This window comes from Gopherus flavomarginatus, chromosome 7 (genome assembly GCF_025201925.1).
Source record: "Gopherus flavomarginatus isolate rGopFla2 chromosome 7, rGopFla2.mat.asm, whole genome shotgun sequence".
Lineage (NCBI taxonomy): Eukaryota > Metazoa > Chordata > Testudines > Testudinidae > Gopherus > Gopherus flavomarginatus.
In genome coordinates this window covers 12477487-12498809 of record NC_066623.1, presented here as the reverse complement: position 1 = coordinate 12498809, position 21323 = coordinate 12477487, and the positions used below count along the sequence as shown (strand labels likewise).

Here is a 21323-nt window from a genome sequence, read left to right as displayed (position 1 = left end):
AGTTCTGTAAAAGGAGAAAACAGCTTCAGAAAGCTCCTAATATGTCACTGTAAAACAGGATCACGTGGCAAAATATCTAAGGAGGAGTGTAGATGGAAACAAAAGGTAAAAGAAAAAGGCCTAGACATCAAGGGGAAATGGGTGAGCAACCCCCCCCACACACACCCCTGGCAGCAATCAAACACCTTCTCCACCAAGGAATCACATCCTTTTTACTAAAGTAAAGAAACATAATCAGAGCCCCCAGAAGCGAAGTGGGTTCAACCCTGAAGTGTGCCTACCAGATTCTCTGTGGACACTGTCCCGTGAACCAGAAGCTCTACAGATTAATTTGAACAACAGAAGTTTTATAGTTAGGACTCAGCTGCAGGGTGGTAGCAAGTCTGGCCAGTGCCCTGGGTTTGCTGGTGCTGACACCCCTCTCCAACCCTTAGTGAGTCTTCATGGAGTTTAGCTGAGTCCTGTGCCCCACTGACAAAAGTATAGCACTCAGGGTTGTGCTACCATCTCTCCGGGTGTTGCTGGAACCATTCCCCAGGCTCTGGAGCAAGGGAGGCTTAGAGGGTGAGACTGTCTTCTCCCTCGGGTGGAACCCTCCAGACTATGGAGTTTCGGGGCTGGCAGGTTGCCACTTCTCTTTTCCTGGTGTATCTGGCTTGTGGCGCGTGACTGCCAAGGGGTATGGAAGCTTTCCCTGGCCAACACTCTGTGGTAGGGCATAGCCTTTCCCTGCTGCCTTCTTGAGGGCAGCTAGCTTGGAGTGAACCCTTGTGTGAGCCTCTAGTTCCTCACATCAGCTGGGATTCTTCCCTTCTGCTCAGTACAGACACGAAATGACTGCTCCCGCTGCTGGGAAATGAATCACTTTCCTTCCCTTAAAATGTGCTTATCAGGTCTCTGTGCACATGAGTGCAGCCCCAGGCATGAACACTATTTCCCAGGCTTGGCGTTAGTTGCCATGGTTGCCCTGCTTCTCCCATTGTGGCTCAGCCAGTGCTGGCTATTTGGGCACAGGTGCCTGTGACAGGCCATCCTGTGAGGTCCTTGGGAGCCAGTCATCTTCCCAGTTACTGCTTCTGGGCTACTGCGAGAGCTGCTGCTTTAAGCCTCATGACAGTGCTGGTGGTCAGGCTTCCCAAGTGCACCCAATAAACTGGCTGGAGCCCAGCTCAGGGTTGAGCATTGAATAGTGATCAGTGAATCATCAGGGTTATGGACAGCCACAAGGGGATAAAGGAACAATTGTATGCCATACCTGCTCCACCTGTCCCTGGCCCTTAGCTAAAAGGGATATTTCAGGTCCCAGTTATTTAACCTGACGTCACAATCATTGCTGCATCCTGCTGACTTCTCCCTCCTTCCAGCAAAAGAGTTTTCTGGTCTTTGTATGTGATCAGGAATGATCACAGTAGCGTGTCAAGACACGTAACAAATCAGATTGGCCTCTGGATATAAGGAGTATTGGTCAGTCATCAAGTAGGAGCATCTGTGACCTAAATGTTGGAGCACCGGGCCAAGAGATATGGGTTCTGTTCTGAGCTCTGCCATTGGTTCACTGCGTGGGCAAGTCACTTCACTTCTCTGTGCTTCTCTTGTTCCAAGTATAAAGCAGCAACAGCGATTCTCTCCCACATTTGTAATGCGCTTTGAGAGCTATAGGTGACAAAGAATTATATAAGGGCGAATTATAATTATTATCATCACCTGCCATCTCTGTTGGCTCCAGTGTTGCATCTAACAGGTTGGACTTTTCTTTGTGATTTGAGATAAAGAGCTGATAAATATAACCACAGATGAGAGAAAGAGAGAGAAAAAGTTCAACTTTGAACCGTGACTGAAGTTGGGCAGCTTGGGTCTCATCCACTGAACCATCAAGCCATCACTTTCTCGCCTGTTTCCTTTGTCCTCCTCTTAGTCCCCCTGTTAGAAAAGACAGGTTTCTCCCCTCTTTCTACACAGGGTTATTCACATGATAAAAATACCATTTTAAAGATGTAATCCAGAGATCCACCAGTCCGTGTGTATAAGAGGTGGGAATTTAGGTACCGGTAGCTCTAGTCATTTCAGGGAGTTTGCCCAAGTTAAAAGGGAAGCTATAATAGGCCTGTTGCACCACACCCTGAGCAGAACCCTCAGAGGTTTCCTGTTCTAATATCACTTATTAACATCTCCCTGAGATGAGTCATCTCTGTCTGTCATCCGTCATGTCACTACAACTGGAGGCACAAACTCACTGCTTTAAATGGAAAAAATGTATCGGCCCAGTCTGCAGCATATCAGGCAGCAACAGTAATGTAGTACGTGATCTGCTGGCCATGTGATTACCCTGAGCAGTGTGATAAACTCAGGACAGACAGCTACAAGGGAGGGGTAGAAACCAATCTCAGAGGGTTAAAAGGCCCTCCTCCCTATCAACTGGGGGGTAACTATGGGTCAATCAGGTTCAGCTGAGAAGGGGTTGCCAAGGTATCAGTGAGAATCAGCTGAGAGGGAGCTACCTGAAGTTAATTAGGATCAGCTGATTCCAACTAAGGGCTGTCTGAGACCTTTTTAAACCCTTCCCGGGAGGAAGGAGAGGGTGTCATGGTATAACCCCCACTCTGAACCTTAGCATCCAAAAGATGGGGTACTAGCATGAATCCCCCTAAGCTTAATTACCAGCTTAGATCTTGTAGTGCTGCCACCAACCAGGACTTGCAGTGCCTGGTACACTCTGGTCCCCCCAAAACCTTCCCAGAGGACCCCTAAGACCCAGACCCCCTGGATCTTACACAAGGAAAGTAAACCCTTTCCCCCACCGTTGCCTCTCCCAGGCTTTCCCTCCCTGGATTACCCTGGAAGATCACTGTGATTCAAACTCCTTGAATCTTAAAACAGAGAGGAATGCACCTTCCTCCCTCCTTTTTTTCCCCTCCCCAAGAGGTAATACAGATTCAAGCTCTGTGAATCTAAAATCAGAGGAATTCCACCTTCCCCCCTCCCTCCTTTCTCCCACCAATTCCCTGGTGAGTACAGACTCAATTCCCTTGAGCCTCAACAAGGGGAAAAAATCAATCAGGTCTTAAAAAAGAAAAGCTTTTAATAAAAGAAAGAAAAAAGTAAAAGTTGTCTCTGTAATTAAGATGGTAAATGTTACAGGGTCTTTCAGCTATAGACACTAGAGAGAAGCCTTCCCCCCAGCACAAATACAAATTAAAATCCTTCCAGCAAAATACACATTTGTAAATAAAGAAAACAATCAAAAAGACTAAACTGCCTTTCTACTTGTACTTACTACTTGAACAGAAAATTAGAGCGCCTGTAGGTATGTCTGGTCACTCTCAGAACCCAGAGAGAACAACAGACAAACAAACAACACAAAACAAAACAAAGACTTCCCTCCACCGAGATTTGAAAGTATCTTGTCTTCTGATTGGTCCTCTGGTCAGGTGGTCCAGGTTCACTGCTTGTAACCCTTTACAGGTAAAAGAGACATTAACCCTTAACTATCTGTTTATGACAGAGGGGGAGAGAAGAAGCAAGTATTACCAGGAGGAGAGGCAGTATTCTCTCCCACAAGGGAGAGATATACTCTAAAAAGGACTGGTGGAGGAAAGGAACAGACTTCCCCTGTGTCCCAAAGGGGACCAGATTACCCAAGCCTGTCTCATCAGGGCTAAAAGCAGCAGAGGCTGGGGAGACCAAGAAGGTGCCTTGCCACAGCAGACACATTATATATGTGGACTTGCAGAGCCAGTGACTAACTACATCTTCCTTTCAAGGGTGACACTAGAACTGGGAGCTCATAGCATATGAGCTGCTCTAAGTCTAGTACATCAGCCTACGTTCATAAAAGTTCAGTGGCTCAGGGCTGAGGTTGTTCAACTATATGGAAGCTGGGAAACTTCTCTCCCTTGATCTCCCGCAACAACCATCTTTCCTCCTGCCCCTCCTCCTGCTAAGGGTGTGTGTGGGAGGAGGGCTTCTTGAAAGGAGGCAGGTGGGAGCTGGCTGCAAGAGCTTTGTTCAGGTGAAGGGGCTGACTCAGTTCCAAGCTTGGTGAGCCAAATGTCAGGTCTGTGTTCCTGAATCTCTCCATGAACTGATGCCCTCAGGGTGGATGCTCTACTTTGGAGCTCTATTAGATGACCTCTGCTGGTAGCCTGCCCCATAACTCCTGAGCCCTCCTGGATTGGAAGAGGTAATGTTTTCTTAGGATTCTATGAGTCTGAGGAAAGAATGCCGATTTTAAATGTTCTTGTGCTCTGTGAAGATGCAAAACGGACGTCCGTGGGGATCAAAGTCTGCTCCACTCATGCCTGAACCCTAGTCCTGGGAGTCTACCTTCAGGGGTGAGAGAGTATTTCAGCATCTATGGGATGTTCAGCCCTTAGCATCTCTGCTGGAGACCACTAATAGCAGTGCTAACTGTGGGGGAGGTTTTGTGATGTGGACATGAGACCCCCACCACCATCTCATTTCACATAAGTGGCCATCAGAGTTTGTCTGTTGGTTGTAACTGACCTGGGCTAGATTTGAACCAGTGATCTAGAACTAAAAAGCTCTGTAACCCACAAGGTGTAATCAGAGGCATCCATCATGCTGTGTTGGAAACTTTCCCTTTGCACAGGTGCAAAGTACTTTGGCACAAATCTTGACCCTAGGGTTTGTATTTTCTGGATTGTTTGTGTGCATAATTTTCACCAGCCAGTATCACAGTTAAACATGGAGGTGGAGAAATTGTGCTTGCAAATGACCAGTTAGACATCTGAGCCCTGACATTTTGCCAGACATTCACCTACTTGGCAGTTCCTGTTCAAACAATCACTGCAATTGGGCATGCAAAATATGCACACATATTTTTGCATTCACATTTCTGAATCTCTTAGCTTAGATAGTAGTACTGCTTTTTCAGGAGATCCTTCCCTCCTTACTCAGTTCTCACTCAGAAAAAAACTTCCATGGAAGTGAGTGGGTTTTTACTGGAGTAAGGACTGCAAGATCTAGGTTTCAACTCCCTTCCCCTCTCTCTCTCTCTCTCTAAAGGATCCATGTCTGAGATAAATAAAACAATCATGTTGTTTTAATGGAGTAATGATTTTCTTCAATGCATCTGTATTTTACTTAGTCACTTTTAGGCATTCACATTTATTTCTTTATTGTTTTCATTCTCCTTTGTGGCATTATTTATCCTCTGCCCACTCTCCTTTTTTGGCCCATTTTTAAATGATTCCCCTTTGGAGGTATGGATCACCCAGTCCTTGTGACATTTTCCACCCCTTCCCAAGAGTTACGATCGATCCTTCCTGTTCGCTTAGTATCCTCCGCCCATCACACAGAGCCTGTAACGCTCCAAAATGTTATGTTGTTCATGCATCTCATCTCCGCATTGCAGGTTCATCACTACGTAACATTGCTTTCATCTCTCATTGTTCCCTATGTTAAACTTCAGGAAGCTCATTTCTGGGCGTCTCAGAGCACATTATTCCTGCATCCTGCTGACATCCTCCTTATTTGCTTAGTCATTAAGCCCTGTTTTAGTGACAGTGCAAAGGTGCACCAGTGTAGTGAAAATTCCTGGGCACCGTGCCTCTATGTGGGTGTGGTCACCGCCTCCAGGAGCCAAGGGGGAACACAACCTTTCTGCCATCCTTAAAGAGAAAAGGACAGTATCTCTGGTAAGTGTAAACTGGGGAAAGGGCTATGGCTCCACCCCATTTGAAGAGACTGTTGCCAGCAGCAGCGGCTGGCCTGGTGAGTCCTGGAGCTCCCTGGGCTAGGACTGCCTAGTCCCTGCACAGAGAACACAAAGTGGGAGGAAGGCTCTTTTCTCACTGTAGTGTGTGGGATAAATTCAGTGACATGCATGGAGCTGCATTGACACCAGGGGGGTTTGCATAGAAGCAGACTGGACTTCCATCATAGGCTTTGTTGGGAAGCAGTAGTGCTTTGTTTTGTGTTATAGAGGTAATAGGTCCTTACTGAAGCTATCATCACAGTGGTTTGTCACAATGGTCCATTCAGTCCAGGGTAACTAGGGTTAGTGTAGCCTGAAACTAAATAATGGCTCCCCCCTTCATAGGATCTCTGAAGCTGCTATGTTAAAACCCCGAGGGAGGATAGGGACCAAAATAGGAAACCCACTAAAAACTCTGTGGGGCAGGAAAACTCCAGACAATGCTTGAAATTCCTGCTGTGCTGCAGAACAAGGGTTTTGGAAAGTTCCTTTTTTACCATCCAACTCTTCTGCTGTTTGGATTAAAGAAACCTATCAGAGTTGTAAGACAGTGCCAACGATCTGAGTCTATTAGCTGCCTGCTCCATAAATGGCACAGTAATGAACTCGTAGCCTGGAGTTTGCTGTTTACCTGACTACGGTTTAAACAGAAAACAACCCAATAGAAACCCTTCAATACAGATAAAAGGAAACAGCAACACAGGCAATTAAAGTAATTAAGAGCTTGGCCTTCACTTGCTATCTCAAAACAAAATCAATACAGGGCCAGAGCTAGTGCTGTGTGTCCCCTATGCAGACAGCTGGTGTGGGGCTCTTCCCAAGCCAGGATAGGGGTAAGGGCACAGAATAGCAGCCTTCTTGCCTCTGTCCACTGGCCCATGCTCCTGGGGAAGATGAATGGCTATTTTGCCAATGTCTGGAAAGCAAGCTCCCTAGATATCATCTACCCCTAACGCCAGCTGTAAATCCGTCCTCCCTCCTCAAAAACACCTCCTGCCAAATGGTGGTGCATTAACAGACCATACGTATCCCTCTCTCAGGGCACTATTGACATAATTCTGGTATGCAAGCATTCAAGAGTCATGAGTCAGAACCCAAGAATTACTTTTGAGGTTCTTTTGCATTTCCTTCTGGTTTCTGAGTCATTAGGCTTTGCATTTTCAATATCTTCTCTGCAGCCACGAGACCTGGAAAGTTTATTTTTGGCTTTTAAAACTAAAGCTGAGATTTTTTCTTAATCACTGGATTCCAGGAGCTGGGGCTTGAAGAAAAACACCAAATGTTGTGGAGCTCACAGTAAAACCATGACATTGGTCACACTTGCTGCAGACATTCTCATTTTTTTAACTTCAAGTACCATTCAGGATTGCACTGTGTATTTAACTCTTTCTGGTATCTGAAAGTAAAGCCTTAATCTAAGGTGTATGAAGCAGAATGTCTCTTCCCAATAATTGTGGAGATATAACAAGGGGTTGTTATTAAATACATTGAGGGGGTCTTTCATACTACTTCTCTCGTCCCCACATTCACATGCCTGCTGTAACTCAGGGTTGCTTAATTTGCTAATGGATTCGTAAAACCAGACTTGGCAGGGGCTGACTTTGGAGCAGTACAAAATACTCCAGGCTAATAAGAATGGCCTCTTGTGTTTTTTCCTCTTTCTAGAAAACAGAGATGCATTTCCACTGCAGTGTGTTTGGGCAGCATAAAATCACTTCCCAAGTGAAACAAGGTTATGGCCCGATGCCAGCAAAACCTCCGCCTGCCTGTGTAGATCTTCCAGGTTTATAAGTAAGTTAGTGGAAATGTGAATGAAGCCGAGTGGCAGCAGTGTAATCATTTGCGTTTGCCTGATTAATTGCACTGCAAAGTACTATTAGGGCCATCGGCAAGGGAAGTTGATTAGCTTTGGGTTCGGTCCCCAAATGGACACATTAACACAACAGAGATAACCATGGCAACATGTCTGGCATTTATGTGCAGGCAGCTTGGGCATCAGAATCAGAGAAGTATAAGACAAAATGGCTGCTTGGTAAAAGTCCGCACATATTTTTAGGAAGCTGTTTTTCTCTTGCATTTTGTTCCTTCTCTCATTCAAGAAACAAGCATCAGAACCGCAGCAGGGACAGCATATGAGGCGGGATTTTTCAAAAGGAAGATAGTTTGCGGAGTACAAAGAAATATTGTTTGTGAAAGACCAGGCAGGACTTAAAAGGAAGGCTCTGCTGGCTGCTTTCAGGAATTTAAGCACTCAGAGCAAGGGTCTTTTTTAAATTAAATATTTATTGTTATACACTAAGGCTTGTCCTTCCTGCGTGTGGCTGGAGAATTTGCTCTGTGATCCTGGTCAGTCATCAAGTTTGTGTAGGTGGCCATTTTTTTTGTCATATTGTTATAAATCAAGGATGCAGGTTGCCTGTGTGCACTAAGCCCCTTCGTAAACAGCAGATACAATTATATTACCAGACACAGTTTTGAAGGTGCAAATACAGTTTCCCTGGCCATTACTGAGCCATGTTTGAACAAGTGTTCTAGATTAGTGAAGGACCTGATTTAGATCAAACTTCTGCACGTGGTTTTCAAAGGACCATTCTGAATACAGATGAGCCAGGCAAGCTGCATATAAACTGTGTAAACAGGCACCCTATTTAAACTGGGTTTATTAAAGCCAGCTCTCCCAGTGCAGACAAGGCCTGAGTGAAATGAATTTTGATCCCTCAGCTCATTATACCCAAGAAACATTATCTCGAAAATCCATGACTTAATTCAACATATTTGACAGTCTCCATTTAGGAGAAGCCTAGTACTAAGTCCACATGTAGACATAACTGCCTGTTGCTGGAGTGTGATCAGTGAATCAGGGTGTAGTGATTGCTGTGACAAAGTGGGCACCTGGATTGTTACTTGGCCTCAAGACGCAGGGCGTTTCAGCATCCAGTTCTGTCAGCTGCATCAGTGTCATTGTAAGTAGCTGTTGGTGCAGGACATAGACAAATGGCAGGGATGGTTGCACTGGGAAACAATGCAGCATTTCCTTCCCAAAATGCAGCATAACAGGGGAAAGTGTTTGATTCACCACCTTCTGCCTTCATTTACATGAGTGCAAAGCACTGATTTAGCAGCATTTTTTAATCATTCTGCACAGGTGTAAACTACTGCAGAAGGTCCTGGACAGTGGAGCATCTGGCCTCTAGTGCATTGCTGTCTCAGAGAATCTAAAACTTACCTTCAGTAAATGTGAACCAAGCATTCAACCATCTGTAACTGTAGCTGTTTTTCTTTGGTGCCAGACTGGAGGGGTAAATTTCAACCAAAGCCTCACAGAAATGCTATTATTACAACTGATTGGAAAATGTGCAGCATCCTTTTGTGCATCGTCTCATATCAAGCAATATAGATCATAATTCAAGTGGCAACACTGAGTGTGTCCCGATAATCCAGAGTAAAGACGTTTTGCTTCCCAAGGCTGAGAAGCGCAGGTGCAGTGTTGTACTTCAGAAGATCTAGGATCGGGGTGGATTCTGTTCTCATACCAGTGCAAATAAATTGTAATGCCATGGACATCAGAAGAGTTACACTGGCATAAAACCAGCATAAGTGAAATTAGATTCAGGCCCCCAGTATTTACCCTGTCTCTATACATATCATAGAGCAGGAACTAACTACACTGCTAAAGTAGCTGTTGAGTCCAGGGTGAGCTCAGCTACCAGTTACTGGATCCGTTTAATCTCACTTTAAGACCTTGGTAGTAGAGTTTGTCTTCATGAGACTAATATGAACAGCTTCACACCAATTACCTGGGCACTGCCAAATTCTGCACACTTCAGGAGACTTCATTGGGAATGAAATAGGCTTTCCTTTTGCATAGCTATGCCAGCCTCAGAGTCAATTTACTGCGTTGTCAGCCAGGTTTTAAAAAAGCTCAACATCCAACAGCTCTTATTGTCCTCAATGGGAGCTGATGGGCCCTGAACACTTTTGAAAATCCTGGCCTTACTGTGCAGCATATCAGTTTTAGAATCATAGAAGGGTAGGACTGGAAGGGACCTGAATTGATCATCTAGTTCAGTCCCCTGCACTCAGTATTATCACTCAGGACTAAGTATTATCTAGACCATCCCCAACAGGTGTTTGTTCTTAAAAATCTCCAATGATGGAGATTCCACAACCTCCCTAAGCAATTTATTCTAGTACTTATCCATCCTGATCGTTAGGAATTTTTTCCTAATGTCCAACCTAAACTGCCCTTGCTGCAATTTAAGCCCATTGCTTCTTGTCTTATCCTCAGAGGTTAACGAGAACAATTTTTCACCTCCTCCTTGAATACTTTTTGTATATTTGAAAACTGTTATGTCCCCTCTCAGTCTTGTCTTCTCCAAACTAAACAAACCCAGTTTTTCAGTCTTTCCTCATAGGTCATGTTTTCTAGACCTTTAATGATTTTTGTTGCTCTTCGCTGGACTTTTGCCAGTTTGTCCACATCTTTCTTGAAATGTGGCACCCAGAACTGGACACTCCCAATGACACCATATCATCGTGGAGTAGAGCGGAAGAATTACTTCTTGTGTCTTACTTGCAGTACTCCTGCTACTACAGCCCAGAATGATATTTGCTTTTTTTGCCACAGTGCTACACCTGACTAGTATTTAGCTTGTGATCCACTATAACTTTTAGATCCCTTTCCACAATACTTCTTCCTAGGCAGTTATTTCCCATTTTGTATGTGTGCAATTGATTGTTCCTTCCTAAGTGGAGTGCTTTGCATTTATAGAGCAAGGCTTTGGGCATTAGCAATTCCTATTCCTGACTTTGCCACTTGTGTGATCTTGGTTCAGTTATTTGACTTCTCAGGGCCTCAATGGGTAGGATATTGCTTACCTATTTCAAAGGAGTGTTGTGAAGCTTAGTTATTAAACATTTGTAAAGCCTTTTGGAATCTATATAAGTGCTATATATAGAAGGTACAAAGAATCACTTTTATTAGGGTGTTGGAGTCCTGCCGAAAAGGGGAAAATTCCAAACTAACAAAGTTTAGTGGTTCTGTTTACAAGAGACACTTTGTATTAATATATATTCAGTTATAGACTATCAGAGTTGGAAGGGACCTCAGGAGGTCATCTAGTCCAACCCCTTGCTCAATCCCTATACAGATATTTGCCCCAGATCCCTAAATAGCCCCTGAAGAATTGAACTCACAACCCTGGGTTTAGCAGGCCAAGGCACAAACCACTGAGCTATCCCTTCCTTCCTTCCTCCCTTATGTTACTCTTAGTAGTGGTGAGTAACCTGCAGTTGAACAGGAACCATGGAAAGAATATCATACTGTAATAAACAAATACAGTAATGCTTTTGTTATTTTCCCCAATATGAAATTGAGTTAGACATCATAAGACACTTTCCATAATACCAGTGGCTTGTTTTAAACATATTTATTGAGGATCAATAACAATGCATCATGCATTGTGTCGGTTACATCTTTCCATATTAATAAATATGTTTTTAGTAATCAGTTAGCATGTAAGGAGCAAACAGTGGCTGTTCCATAAAATCCAGTTCATTTTGAAATTAAGAAAATTAACTGTAATGTTTATGTTGAAATGTTGGAGAAACCTTAATTTAGGGTTGTACCATTGATTAGCAACTATACATTAGCAACTATAGACTCCAATCCGCACCTTCGGTATTCTGGGGATCTCAAAGCCATGAGTTAAATACAGTCTTGCATTTTCAGGTTCTCAGTATATAGCTAACACAACAGTTACAGGTCTGTCACATCTTATGCACATTTAACATGTGCGATTTCAACTTTACGCGGTTGGCAAAAAAAAAAAAAAAAGAGAGAAAAATAACAATTTAAATACTGTTTCTGTAGTGCAGGCAATTCAACTCAATGTAATTTTGACTATACAAGGTTTTCGCTTTACGGGCTAACTGCGGAATGGAACCCCTGCGTAAGATGAGACAGACCTGTACCACTGTTAGCCAGATTGGAAAACTGGGTGAAGGCTTAGACCTGGTCTACGCTAGGGTGGTGGTGGGGAATCGATCTAAGTTATGCAACTTCAGCTACGTGAATAGCATAGCTGAAGTCGACGTACTTGGATCTACTTATCGCTGTGTCTTCACTGCAGTAAGTCGACGGCTGATGCTCTCCTGTCAACTCTGCCTGCGCCTCTCGCCCTAGTGGAGTACCAGAGTCAACAGGAAAGCACTCGGCAGTCTATTTATCGCATCTAAACTAGACGCGATAAATCGACCCCTGCAGGATCGATCACTGCCCGTCGATGCAGTGGGTAATGTAGACAAGCCCTTACTTCTTTCCGGTATCTCAACATTGGGTTTAACAATGTTGTATTTTAAATTCCTTTCTGCAGAGGGATAATGATATACAGGACTTATGCATATCTGTGCTCCATTAACAGGGCAGTATCATATTTACTGATAATGCATAAAGGATCCCCCAGCCACCATCAGTCTGCACTTGCATCGCTACCAGACTTAGTAAGTTCTAATGACTGTCAATACAGTAAATTGCCTAGGCGTGCTGTCCCTTTGGTATTCACGCAGAACATTAATCTTTGTACTTTTATGCCGGGCTATAAATAAACTCTTCGTTCTGCTGAGGTTCAAACATCAACATTTTGCGCATCACCAACTGGACACGTTTCAAAGTGTCACCTGTTGCAGCTGGCTGTTCAGTAAGCAAGTTACATAACTGGGATTAATAAAGGCTTGCCGCCTGACTGTACAGTATAGTTCCTTGTATCTGTTCAATCATCTCTTTGCACCAGTGAAACAGAAATATTCATTGCAGTTGGATATTTTTTCCAAAAGAGCATTAGGCTTTCCTTGAAGAGCGACTGTGCTGAGCTTTCCTGGTGACTTAGCATAGGACTGCTGCTTTGCATTGCTAACCGGAAAGCTAGTTTAATAGATAAAGTTAATGTCAGTTCTGGCTGGTCCCGAGCAGGATGCATTGGTGATGGTGACTCCTATGTTCCAGGTGACTGGGTGCTTCTTAACTCAAAGCACTGACACTTGCTAGTGATCTTCATAAGTCTAAGCTTTATTGCTTATGCCTGCATTGTATGAATACTCATACAGAATTTACTAAAGACCCGAAGCCCTATCCTAGATTGCACTGGGCTCAGTGTAAAAACTGGGAGGGAATCTCTGAAGGCTAGTCTTTGTTTAGTTCCCGAAGTCCTAGCCAGAAATCTGGAGGGTCATTACAGTGGCGTCTTTCACTGTCTGACTGACAGTGGTTGTATTTCCTAGTGCATTGCTCCTTGAAGTCACCCTTTGGATTTTTCTTAGAACTTAGCTTGCCTTTTGCTCCTGTAGCACATAATAATACTTGGCAATTGTATAGCACTCCTCATCCATAGCTCCCAAAGCGTTTTATATAGGGGCTTACAGGTTTGTAGTCTCAGTTCACAGATGGGGAAACCAAGGCACAGAGAGATTAGGTGGTTTGCACAAGGTGATGCAGTAGGTCAGTGGACAAGACAAAGAACCCAGGTGTCCCGATTCTCATTCACTGAGCCACATATTCTCATCTTTTACTCCTCCATCTGAAATGTGATGTTCTGATAGCAGTGAGCAATTTGGCTAGTGAATAGGCAGTGGCTAGGACACTAGCCTGGGACTTGAGAGACCTAGGTTCAGTTCCTTGCTTTGCCACAGGATTTCTGTGTGATTTGGGCAAGTCACTTTGTCTCTCTGTGATTCAGTTCCCCCTCTGTATAATGAGGATAATAGCAGGGGTGCAGTGAAGGTAAATACATTGAAGTATCTCCTGTGATGAATTCTTTGACAGCCTCATTTTAAAATCAGTTGTAAGCACAGATAGCAGGTTTGATTGTCTTCTCATTTACACCAGTGTAACTCTTTGGGCTTGTCTACATCACAAAGTTGCAGCGCTGGTGAGGGGGTTACAGCGCTGCAACTTAGGAGGTGTACACATCTGCAGGGCATCACCAACGCTGCAACTCCCTGTTTGCAGCGCTGGCCGTACTCCCGTTTTGTCTCGGGTGTAGAGGATCCAGCGCTGGTGATCCAGCGCTGGTAATCAAGTGTAGACACTTACCAGCGCTTTTCTTGACCTCCGTGGAATAAGCAGGTATCGCAGCACACCTGAGGAAGCCTCTCTGGTAATCAAGCAGGTCTCCTTCCCCGGTTTGCTCTCGCGTTCCCCGAACCCCCGAGCAAGCAGGTCTCCTTTCCTGCGGTTTGCAGGGGGGTTCGGGGAACGCGAGAGCAAACCGCCGGGAAGCAGGTCTCCTTCCCCGGTTTGCTCTCGCGTTCCCCGAACCCCCGTGCAAGCAGGTCTCCTTCCCTGCGGTTTGCTCTCGCGTTCCCCGAACCCCCCTTGAAGCCGCCCAACAGCGCTGCAGTGTGGCCACATCTAACACCACTTGCAGCGCTGGTTGCTATAAGTGTGGCCACTCTGCAGCGCTGGCCCTATACAGCTGTACTAATACAGCTGTAACAACCAGCGCTGCAAAATTGTAGATGTAGACATACCCTTCGACTTCTGTGAAGCTATTCCCAGTTCACAGCAGTGTAAGTGAGGGGAGAATCAGGCTCTCGAGTTTGGCATGACCCGAAATATCCCAGCCACAGGCAGTTTTTTAAAGGCTGTAATACCGTAAAGTTTGTTGCTTTGTGCTTGTTTGTTTCCTTGCAGCATGTTTGTATATAGACATTTGTGTCATGATGTGATATTTCAAGGAGGAAATGTGATCTGTGCAAATATTGCTGCAAGCTTCAGCTCCTGAGTTTGCAGAGAGCTGTCAGAGCTGGCACCGTGCTTTGCTTTCCAGTCCTAGCTCTTCCTGTGATTGCATGTCATTATGTGTGACACTGTTGTCATGCACATGGCAAGTGTGACACGTGATGCTATAAACTTGCTGAAGAATGCGGGAGAATTGACAGCAAGTGCCTGCTCATTTCCCATCCAGGAAGTTAATGGCAGATGAGGCAGCTTTGCTTTGCTTCGCTTCTCTTCATCCTGGTTCTTATTACACAGTGTCCAGAACCAATCCATAAGTGTAATATGTGATTCCTTTCATTCCAAAGCATCCCAAAATGCCCCACTCACTATATATATATACAGGAGGGCAGCTACCTTCTGTGGTATCATCTACAAGGATTCCTGTGCCATCAGGGTAGTAGACAGCTTCCTCACAGCACATTACATGGCAGTGTAATCACATTTGGTTGGGACATCCCTGCTCTTACAAATGGTCTTCTTGGAGCTTGAACGTCTACACAGAGCAGACAGGACCTCGGTTTGTTTTATCCAGGAGCAGAACCTGATATTTTTTGCACTGCTGTAAATTAGAAGTAACTCTCTCTGATGCTACTGGCGTTACAAGCACAGTCAGAATCTGGCCCTCAGTAAACACTATAATACTCAACGGGCCTGATTCTCTTCTCGTTTACACTGATGTAATTCAAGAGTTAACTTCACTGAAGTCAAAAGAATCCTGCTGTATTTAGGGGAGAGCTGGGCACAGTTTATCTAGCTGGGAAGGATGAAGAAGTGAAATGACCCTTTTACAACGTGATTCTATAGCTTCAAAGAGTCTCAGGCTCAGATTTTGATCTTAGTGACTCCAGGAACACTGGACTAACTCCACTGCAGTAGCTGATGTATATTGAGATGCAGGGCAGAATGCATTGTTGGTGGAAATCGGCCTATGCTGATTTAAATCAATGCAAGATGTAGCCCATCTTCTGACCATTAATGTTTCCAGTCAGATGCTTGAGAACTCAGTCCAAGGCCCATCAAAGTCTGTAGGAGCCTTTCCATGAACTTTGCTGTGAATTAGACTGGGCCCTGAATCACAGTGCCTCCCCAAGACAAAATCCATTTGTGTGGGAGGGTGAGCAAGGAGGAATTCCATTGAGTTTCTGCATGGTAGCCCATCATACTATGAAACAGTTCATCCTGAGGTATCTCAGAAGTGTGTAGCTGTAGTATTGTACATTCCTATGTAGGGCTTGTGTCGGTTCAGTGGGACTGCTTGTGGAGTAGGGTACTACTCAGTGTGTCTAGAGAGTGGAAGGACTGAACCTGTAGCCTTCCTCCACTGGCAGAGAGTGGGGCCACCTTGACATCTCTGAGGCTTGGGAGAAAATAGACTTGAGAAGAGGCTTCCTCATGTGATGGGCAATTCTGGGACACTGTGTTTTGGAAGTGGGAGGTCAGTGTCTGGTGGCTGAGCTGAAGTTTCCAACTCATCTCACCTAAGACAAAGCATTAACCTCACATTCATTCAGAGGGCGGAAAAAGAGCTCCACCCTTTAATTCTCCCCAAGGGAGGAACAGCTTCAAAATGCAGAACGAGGACTTGCAGGCAGATCCTGATCTGCTGTATTGCAGGGCGAAAGGGGTCACTCAGTGTGAAAGAGATTGGTATCTGGCTGTCAGTATTTCTTAATTGGGGATTTTAATGTATCATCCCGTATCATCCAGTCTGAACTCAGATTGCTCATCCACAATTACGGTTGATCAAATATTGCTGCATGGCAAAGCTCCAGAAAAGACTTGTCAGTTCAGTGCCTTCTGCTAGATAGTATTGGATCCCTGGGGTGCACTTACGCGACTTGCCAGGGCAGTTGTTGAAATGCACACGCTCCTTACTGAGCACTGTGCAGGAGGCGTGAGCATGTGATCACAAAGGATCATTGTACAAAACTAAAGGATGGCTTTGTTTTTGCAGAGGACCCCCTATACAAAATAAGATAGGCCTGGCCCCATCACCTCCTTTGATTGCCCCCCCTCACACACACTTCCCAGCCTGTTGGTAGTACTGTGGCTGGTGAGGTCGGGTGTGTGTGATTGGGAATGTGCAGAGAGCCCTATCAGACTTAAAACCCCGTGTCTGCCTGTCCATCTGTGTAAGCTGCTAACCTACCTAGGCACAAAACCAACAGGGAGTCCGGTGGCACCTTAAAGACTAACAGATTGTTGTTTTTGTGGATACAGATTAACACAGCTACCCCCTGATACTTGACTACCTAGGCACAGAGTCTCTCCTTTCTGGCTGGGGTAGATGAGCATCGGTTCGTTATTATGGAAACAGTACCTCACTGAGAGAGAGGCAGGATTCCTGAGCTCCTTGAAAAAGCAGCTTTATCCTTAACAACCACATTCTTCTGCTTCTAGCTTCACAGTCTAAGAATAACAAGAGTTTCATTGGCTTCTCGTCCCCATCTGATAGCCCTCAAAGTAAATGACTATAATAGCTGTCATAGCTTGGCTTACCACATCTCAGCGGAGGCTGGAGTAGCCTACTTTTCACTTGTGCTTTTTCACATTAGATTTCCCAGCTCTGTACAGAGCAGTATATATAAAAATCCAGACCGGCTATTTCTTTCCTGAAGTGGCACTTCGTCCACGTGATTATTCTCAGTGATCCCTTCAGGGAGCTCTGAGGGGGAAAAAACCCTCTGATATCACAGGGACCAATGTGAGGAGATTGATGCAGACAGATTTAGCCGGAGGTAGGGTTATTTGTTTGACTTCGGAATCAAAACATGTGGGAGGTTGCTGCCAACAGATGTGTAGTAATGCTCGCAAGACAGAAAGAAATAAAAGCACCACATGAAGAGAAAAAATGGCTTCGTGGTGTGAGAGGAAAGTATTTAATTCCTCGAAAGATAGATTGTTCCCAAAGAGACCTAGGCCCAAAGCTTTCGTATTGGTCATTCCTGATGGCTCTCTTGAAATCTGGGATTCTGCTGAATGCAGGGTAAAAGAGGCAAGAATGGAGAGTGTGGAGAACAGATGAATTCTTATTGATAACCATCATCTATTTTTAAAAAGAATAAAATATGCCATTAAAAATTGCATGTGATGTCACGTTTATTACTCCTGAAGTCAGTAATATTATGAAGCCAATTTAGCAGAAGGGGAAACTTGGGCAGAAAGTGCTTGAGGCCACAGAGACAGCAAGTAGGAGAGGGAGGTTTGGAACTGAGGAGTTCCTGGATCCTGGGCTTGTGTTCAGACCACTGAGCTGCTTTGTAAAACAAATTGAGCAGCTCCATGTTTACATCTACTGAGACTGGTGTGGAAGCTTCTAAGGTGCAGGAGAACAGCCTGTTGTATGGACAGCTCCTAAGGCTGTAGGACAGGGTGGCAGAGAGAGGTAAGCCAGCAAACTCTCTCAGGCTGCGTGGGGAAAACACATTAAATGATTGACAGTGTCCCAAAGAGCTAACAGCTGCTCTCTCTTGTATCATTGTCATATTGCCTAGGGCTGACTCCTCCTTGTTTTTTTAGAGCTAAAGGATTCTCTTAAGGGAGCAGTAAAAATAAATGAAAGACTGATGGGGCCACCCCCCTTTCAGCATTAAGGAGAAGCCTTGTTGTAGAGAGCCTAACGCAGATCAGTGCACTGGGTGGTTTTTCTTGTGCCAGAGGCAGCGTCAGACTTGGTAGTGTGCCTAGTAGGTTCCAGTGTAACGCAGACCTGCCCGAGCTGGGCTGGAGGAATAAGGTGAGCGCTAACCTGAGTCCCATGCATATTTGTGCTAATTCAAATCATTTCATGATCAAACTTGCGAATAAAACTGTTGCAAGTTCGGGGCTCTGCAAAGTCTGCGATAAGTTCTGCTCAGACTAAAGTGAGGGAGCGTGATTTCTGGGAGAAAAGGAATGTCTGGAATGGCTGTTAAGTCCTTCCTGGGCATAGCTGTGTGCAGGGATATGTCAGGCAAGTAATGGCATCCCAGGGTGGGCAGCTTTCCTGTGCAGAACTAGGTGATTGGGGGCATCATTAAAAAGAGAGGGAAGGTCGACTAAATTTAGAGTAGTGTGGTTTAGAGGTTAAAGCAGGCATTGGGAATCAGGACTCCTGTATTCTATCCACAGGTCTTCCACTGTCTCATTGTGTGGACAAGTTTGGACCAATCAGTCTGGTCCATGATCTGTAAACTGGGGATATTGTGAGGCTCTGTTCATCCATGGTTGTAAAACACTCGGGGCTCTCTAGATGAAAGGCTCTTCAGAGCTGCCAACTGTTGTTGTTTGGTAAGATGCTTGTTTAACACTTTTCTACATCCTAAGACCAGGATTTAGGGAGCATAATGGCACAATAAGGCATTCACAGAGCTGGACTCCTGAAAGCGTAGCAGGCACAAGAAGGCAGGACCCCAGCCCTCAGTTGGCAGGCTTTCTTGGAAAGGAAAGTGCTGTTGAGAAAAGGAAAGTTCCCAGATGACTGCAGCATTTTCAGTGGTTGCTGTGAATGCTTAACTAGCCGCATTCTAAACACCCAGGTGAGTCCTCTGCACAGCAGGCTTGCATGCTGTGGCTGGAAGCCGGTCTCAGTCTCAGAAAGCCTGGCATTCATAAAGCCAGGTACGCAGAGGGGATTTACTTAATGATCTTACTGAACTGGGCCTAAACCTCTCTGCCTAGTTTCTAGCTAAAACTTGGGATCTTTGTGCACTGTCAGTGATTACAGCAACCTAGAGGGAGTTTGGAAAACTCCTCGCTAAATTCCAAACTCCTCTTGTGTATCCCCCAAGCTCAGATTCAGTCCCTCAGGTTGAGTAGCCCAGCAAACACAAACAATTCAGAGCTGCTTCTTGTGCCAGTAAATAGTGTGGGCCAAGTTTCTTCCTTGGGTAACTTCACTGGGCGCCAGTGAAGCCCATTGACTTTCATGGGGTTACATCTGCAATACATTTGACCCATTATATGTTTCCCAAAGTTAAATGGAAAATTTCCCAAACAGCAGACACATGGTTTCACCCATGCTTTGACTATAAGCTCAGTTTATCTTCATTCTTTCAGTGTGCAGTCCGGGACCTGAACAAATAAACCCCTGATTGTAGGGCTCTGCTTCGAGGTACTTCAATCTTTATATAAGTTTTAAAACTCACTTACAAATATTCAGTCTGTCTCAGCCAGAAGTGTGCATTGGGCTCCTTTGCTAATCCATGGGATTCATGTTCAGATACCTTATGCAGTAATGTTTTCCACTTCCGCTGTCGATCACTATCTGCCAGAGAAGACCAGTGGGCCTGATCTTGTATTAAGCTGGTGCCTAGGGGACACAACCAAGACTGGGTCCCCATTGTATTATGTGCTCCATATACACATTGTAAGAGAGAGCTCCTACCCCAAACATTTGAAAGTATAAATAGACAAGGCAAAGGGTGAGCGAAGGGAAGGATTATTATTCCTACTTTACAAATGGGAAGCAGAGAGGATAAGGGTTTATCTACACAAACAATGAGTTTATGGCAGGCTGGGGAGTAACTCAACCCCGCACTAGCCTGCCGTGCACCAACTGTCTTTGTGGACCCTGCTGACGCACACTAACAGTTTCAAAGAGAATTATATCAAAGTGCATTAACAACTTGGTAATGAGCGTCAGCAGGGTCTGCGTGGACAGTTAGCTCATGGCAGGCTAGATTCACACCCCACCTTGCTGCAAACTAAATGTTTGTCTAGACAAGCCCAAAGTGACTTGCCCAAGGAGTCTGTGTTAGAGCTGGGATCTGCACCTTGCTTCAAGAGTTCCAGCTCAGTGACTTAACCTTCCGCTCATAGATCAATTTCAGATGCCTTCACCGCTCATGAAGCAAGTAAGCATTGTTATCCCTATTTACCGACTGGGAAACAAAAGGCAGAGAGAGTAAGAGGCATGCCCAAGCTCATGCAACAAGTTAGCAGCAGAACCAGAAATACAGCCCAGACCTCCTGAATCCTAGTGCCTTGCTCTAACCACTAGGCAAAGCACCACACTTGTGGAGAGTGCTTTACTGTACATTCTGAAAAGCATAGCATCTCCAGTACCTAAAAACCAAGCTCCAATAGTTTGTTTTGGTGCAGTGTCCTGTTTACTCTGGCACATCCTTCTCTTTCTCATCTGATGGCAGTCATCTCACCCCACCCAGATTGCAAGCTGCACAAAGTATTTTTTTACAGCAGCAGCATCTGACTCTTTAAACACCTTCCTTGACCCACTGCTTTAAGCAGCTAAATTGTTATCCTGGAGGTTCTTTATTCCTTTTTATTTTAAGGAAATGAAAATTAGTGATGTGTAATTGCTCGCTGGTGGTTTCTTTACCTCTGTTTGGGCTGTCTTGTCTACCATCTGCTTCTCAGTTAGAGGCAATGCCAAGGTATATGGAGGGGAAGTCAATCTGTGCCCTTTTCGTGCTGTTACAGCTTCTGGGACATGCTTAAAAAGATGCAGGGCACACATCCTTCTGCATTAATCACTTCTTATGTGAATATATCAGTTAAAAACAACACCTGCAATGGCAACGATCCCTCTGGGTTGACAGATAACCAAGAAGGTTTAGCATCCTGTCGAAATAGCCAGCATCTCTCAGGGTCTCCCACTATGCCACATGTTCCTTTTAGTGGAGTGCAACTGCGGCTCCTGATGCAATGATAAACCACTGCCTACACCACTGAATGTAAGTCCATTAAAGGGTAGAAAAAGAGATTGCACTTCCCATGGTGCCCGCACAGTACAAACTTTCACTGCAAAGGCGCATTCTGTCCTGAGAGTGTCTGCAATGTGGGTCACTTGAATGTTGAGATTTGCTGCAAGGTCAGGGGTGAAACACACGG

At 44.9% G+C, this 21323-nt stretch overlaps 1 protein-coding gene across 10 annotated transcripts in view; it reads left to right on the top strand.

Moving 5' to 3' along the window:
- JADE2 (jade family PHD finger 2) overlaps positions 1–21323 on the top strand; it is a 138271-nt gene that overhangs the window by 56552 nt on the left and 60396 nt on the right. The window lies entirely within an intron of this gene.